The sequence below is a fragment of the Dama dama genome, chromosome X (assembly GCF_033118175.1).
Source record: "Dama dama isolate Ldn47 chromosome X, ASM3311817v1, whole genome shotgun sequence".
Taxonomy (NCBI): Eukaryota; Metazoa; Chordata; class Mammalia; order Artiodactyla; family Cervidae; genus Dama; species Dama dama.
The window spans coordinates 128,325,775-128,331,328 of NC_083714.1; the positions used below are offsets into that span (position 1 = coordinate 128,325,775).

The following is a 5,554-nucleotide window of genomic DNA, read 5'->3' on the forward strand; positions in this document are numbered from 1 at the left end:
CACTGTAGGAGCAAGGGCATTTATGGCTATTAGGAAACTTGGGAGAAAGAAATGATTATCACCTTCAGTGAAGACAATGAGAACCATGCTAATATCAATCCCAGTTCCCATCAGGCTAATAAGGCAGCTCTGAGACCACAAACTCAGAAACTCTTCAGTTTGTCTCAAGGACTTGTGCAAGTGACCGTTGTGAGGTTAAGATGTGGTACTCAATCCTGGGGCCCATGACCAGACAGTGTAACTATTGTGGGAGGTGTTAAATTCTGAAATTTGTTCCAACTATTATCGTCTGAATAAATACCTCCAAATCATGCTGAACCCCAAAATTCCATATGCTTGACATAAAATACTTAGAGAACTGAAGAGAAAATGCCCTCAACTTCGTAAATATTCTCTGATGAGCCTAAGTTCACACTTTGGCCTGTTCTTGACTTCTAAGAGCACCCTTTCAGACTTTGTCTATTCAGATTCAGCCTTAGTATTTCAAGTTTTGCCTAATTTCTCCCTGCAACTCACTTCCCTTCACTCCCCAAACACCACTCTCACTTGGCTTTTCTCCTGCAATCTTTCAAACTCCTCTGTGACTCCCTCTCTTGCTCTGACAGATTCTTAAAATTTTCTCTGCACTGGGATTCTATCTTCACCTCTCTACTCACTCTATTTTCTTTAGTGATTTAGTGACAGCTTTGAAATACCCTCTGCATAATTATGAACCTTGCTTACTGTTTCCAGACCTCTCTGCTGCCCTCCAGACCTGTATATTCAATACATCTCTTAGACATTTCACTTGACTCAATCACAGACTGTGACACCTGCTATTCACCGCTAATATTCAGTCTCCTTCTCTTTGGCCAGTAACACAGAAGAAATTAGAAGTCAGGCACTCCTTCATTATCCTCTCTTGCAACTAGAGTTTTCCAAGTGACAAGTTCTGGTCAATGAGATACAAATAGTAGTTTTATGCAAAGACTTCTGGGAAAGCAAAATCCGTGGTTTGTTCCCTGCCCCACTCCCCCCCTGCCTTTTTTTCCTAATGCCTGGTGATATTTTAGAGCCTTTTCATATATTTCTCAGCCTTTTACATGTCCTCTTTTGTGATTTGTCTGTTCAACTCTTTCCCCTAGTTTTCTATTATGGTACAGCTTTTAATTGATTGTCAGGAATCTGTCTGTATTTGGAAACAAGTCTCTCTTGGATATAGATCTTGAGAATATTCTATTATAGTCTCTGGGTTGCTTTTTCACTTTCTTACCAGGGTCCTTCAATGAACAAAAGTTCCTAATCCTAGTGTACTCCAATTTGTCATTTTTCTTTCCTTTATGGGTAATATTTTTCAAATCTTGTCCAGAAAATCTCTACTGACTCCAGAATCATGAAGATATTTTCTATTTCCCCTAAAATTGTGGTGGCTTTAATTTTGTTAATAGTACTGAAATCAATCTGGAATTGAGCACATATACCAAAATTGGAATGAAGCAGAGAGGATTAGCATGGCCCCTGTGTAAGGATGACACTCATATCCATGAAGCATTCCATATTTTTGGGCTTCCCTGATGGCTCAGTGGTAAAGAATCTACCTGCAATGCGGGAGACCTGGGTTCAGTCCCTGGGTTGGGAAGATCCCCTGGAGGAGGGCATGGCAACCCACTCCAGTATTCTTGCCTGGAGAATCCCCATGGACAGAGGAGTCTGGTGGGCTACAGTCCATGGGGTCACAAAGAGTCGAACAGGACTGAGCTTTCAAGCACACACACCATGTACCAACACCAGACTGTTTTAATCATCACAGCTTTATAACAGGACTTGGTATCTTAGACGAACATCTTCCCCCTTAGTTCTCCCTAAAGACGGTCTTGGCTATTTTTTGACCTTTTGATGTCCATATACATTTTAGAATCATTTTGTTAGATTCTTCAGAAGTAAAGAAGTAATCTGCTCTGATTTTGACTGTGATTCCATTGAGTCCACAGAAAAAACCTGGGAAAACTGCCATCTCTTAACATGGCATTTTCCAACCCATAAATTTATTATAACCCTCCATTTATTTGGGTCTTGATTTTATTTTGAGAATGGTTTGTACTTTATGTTGTACATAGTTGCACATATTTTGGCATATTTTATTAACTTTACTCCTAGGTATTTTATGCTATTGGAAGTAGTATATTTTAACATTTCATTTTCTATGTGTTTGCTTCTGCTATAACTGATTTTTGTATATGTTGTAAGTTCCTAAGTAATTATGTTTGTTTGAAGATGCTTGTGAGTTTCTCTCATTTATACTCCACTTTTATTTCTTCAGTTACAACCCATATTTTTATTTCTTCTAATATATATGCCTACTATTTCTTTTTCTTTACTTTTTACACTGGTTCAAACTTCTTTTATAATGTTGAAAATAAGTGGTCAGAGAAGGTATCCTGTCTCATTCCCGGTCTCTGGGGGAAAGGTTTCAATATTTTGCAATCAACTATATGGATTGCTATAGAATTTTTTGTAGATAGGCTTTATAAAATTGTGGTATTTCCTACTGTTCCTGATCTACTAATATATTTTATAATCACATGATTTCTCTCCCCTTTTCTGTTAATGTATTGAATCACATTGACTTTTAGATATAAATTACTTTTTCACCCCAATAATAAATCCTGTTTTAATCTATTATCCTTTTTCTTCATTGCTAGATTAGCAGTTGTATTCATTTGCTATGGCTGCCATAATAAAGTACCAGAAACTAGGTGACATAATAGAAATCTATTATCTCCCAGTTTTGGAGACTGAAAGTGTGAAATCAAGGTGTATGAAGGGGTGCTTCTTTCCTAGGACTTTGAAGGAAGGATATGTTCCAGGCTTGTCTCTTTGGCTTGCAGACAGCCATCCATGTGTTCACAGAGCACTCTCCCTGTATACTTGTCTCCAAATTTCCTCTTTATATAAGAATATCAGTCAGATTAGGGCCCACTCTATTGTCTTCCTTTTAACCTCTGTAAAAACTGTATCTTCAAATAAGGTTACATTCTGAGGTACCAGGGGTTAAGAGGTCAACATAGGAATGTGGGCTGCCAGGGGAGGTAGGAAGGTGGAATAGACAGCAATTAACCCATAACAGATATATAAACATATTTTGTTTAGAATTTGTCAGTTTTCATGAGAGATTTTACTGTAATATTCCCTTGTCTTTATCTTAATATTAAGGTTACACTGATTTATATTTGCAAATTTAAATTTCTCTGATTACCACAATGATTTGGGATTTTTATATGTTTGTATTTTGTGGATTACTTCTTCATGTCTCATATCTTTTGCTTTGAGGATACATATTTTTCTTATTACCTGGTAAGAATTTTTTTTCTTTAAACTTTTCCATTTAATAAAAGACAGACAGGTGAGAAAATTTACACACAAGAAACAGTGTACAAGCAAGTTTCAATTCTGAAGATGTTTAGCGAGGGGGATTCTCTCATAAGTGTTAGTTTCGAAACTATGTCCCACAGAAGGGGAAGGTCCCAGAAGGGTCACTGCAGGGTTGAGGAACAGAAGTCACAGCTGCAGGGCCTCTGGCCACTTTTCAGCTACAAGGCTCTATGCTTATCTCCATTTTATATAACACGGTTCCCTGCAGGAGTTGTTTTTTTTTTTTAAAGAAAGGTTACTTTCCTTGGGAAAAAAACAAACTTTTTTTTAAGGTGTGAAAGTCACTGATTTAGTCAAAGTTCCTTATTCCACAAAAGAAGTAAGAAAGGCCATGTCCCTCTTACTGAGTCCAGAGTCCTAGGCCAGCTACTTTCTCAAATTAAGAAAAAAAACACATAGATTTTTAACTATAACATAGACCAAATGAACATGTAAAACCTTGTTATACAGTTGAATAATGCTTGTGGTGTGACATGACTTTCTAAGCAAATTATGTGTTTTAAATGCATGAACAAGAATACATCAATATCAAATTCCTATTCGTGGCAGTCGATACAGTTAATTTAGAAAGCATACAAATTTTCTAAACACAAGACAGGGAACTTGAAGGAGAGAATCTTTAGTTGAATCAAGCAGGCCAAAAGTGAAGAGATTCAACCTTAAAAGGATGTTCACTTCCTCTAGATAAAACCTGGCTTGCTAAAATGACTCTACAATGAATTATACACATTTTGGGTTACTGAGGACAAAATTTTAAACACACAACAGATCTCTCTTTACTGTTTAGCATACTTCTATCCAAGCTCTCATCATTAGTTGGTATATACAAAAAGCCGGAGTGTAATCTCAACTATAATCTAAATCTGGTCAGAAATTGCAGTTGAACTTCATTTCTTCAGCCTGAAGTTTCAAAGAGAGGTCTTATACTCCTACCCTCCTCATGAGAAGCAAGGAGATTTACCTAACGGGTGAGTTTGGGAGAAGGAACTAAGAAGTGCTTGCTTGGTTCCCAATCTCTTCTTTGAAAAGATGTATGTGCCCACAGCACCGTGAACTTGGGTCTGTGGTAGGCAGTCTGCCCCAGGGATGAGGTCAAGTATTTGCTTCCTTCTCCTAGGCCTGCGTGGGGAAGTGACTGACTTGGGATGAAGTGTTTGGAGGCCCGCTGAAACTGCACAGGTGAAGCATGTCCTCCAGGTTCATGGCTCTCAAGTACTAAACCCAACGTAGCTCCAGTGCTGTCAAAGAAACCTTAGATTGCTTTTCTTGGTCAAGTAAGTCTCCATGCTGTCTGTTATGCCTGATGTCCGAATCCCTGAGCGGGAAGAGAGAAGGCTTCCAAGACAATGCAACTCGCAAAAAAAGGGAAGTTTATTGCTGACTCGAGTCAGGGCTCCTGCCGCGTCCAACACAGTGGTGCGGGGTCAGAGAGTGCTGAGCCCAAGCTGTTACCCAAATTTATAGGGTGTGCATAAGCAGTTGGTAGCTGGCTTAAGCGGATTGGTTACACGTTTGCAAAGTAATCTGATTGGCCCAAACCTTCCTGGGCTTTTCTCAAACTTGGGCCTTCACGGGCTTTTCAGCTTTCCCTTGATAGGTTCCCTTTTTCTTGCTAGGTGCATGTTGATTGGCTGGCTCCAGGTGGCCTGATAAACCCTGGAAAACCAGGCCTACTCCTAATCTAGGCTGCCTGTCATGGCGCAGCCTCACACTGTCATTTGAAGGGCGTGGAGTTGAAGTAGAAAACCCTACGTTTGCTCTTGAAATAAGATTTGCATTGAACCCTGAAGTAGGATTCAAATTTCCAACAGACGAGGGCTCCAGGACTGGCTTGCTGCTAAGAGTCCCGAGTAAAGATCTGCTCTGCTGCTTCTCCACCTCAAGTTTTGTGCCAATCTCTGCCAGCCTCTCATTAGTCCTCGCAGAGACCAGACCCGCTAAAGGCCCCAGAGACTCAGCAGCCACGCGACCGGCCCGTCCTCGCCCCCACCAGGCCGGCGGCCTCACGCACGATGGTGACTCGTATCAGGGGCTCCTGCCGCCACCGCCTCAGGTCCGGGGCCACCCGGGCTCCGGGTCGCAGCTTCCCAAGGGCAGTGCAAGCCCCTGCAGGCCGTGGGCTTCCTCCACCAACTCAAGAATT

General features: G+C 40.5%; 1 non-coding gene across 1 annotated transcript; it reads left to right on the plus strand.

Annotated features, from left to right (window-relative positions):
- Positions 1-1,440: 1,440 nt before the first annotated feature.
- LOC133053266 (U6 spliceosomal RNA) lies at positions 1,441-1,542 on the plus strand. Its single transcript, XR_009692197.1, has one exon. It is a non-coding gene; the product is annotated as a U6 spliceosomal RNA (small nuclear RNA).
- Positions 1,543-5,554: the final 4,012 nt, after the last annotated feature.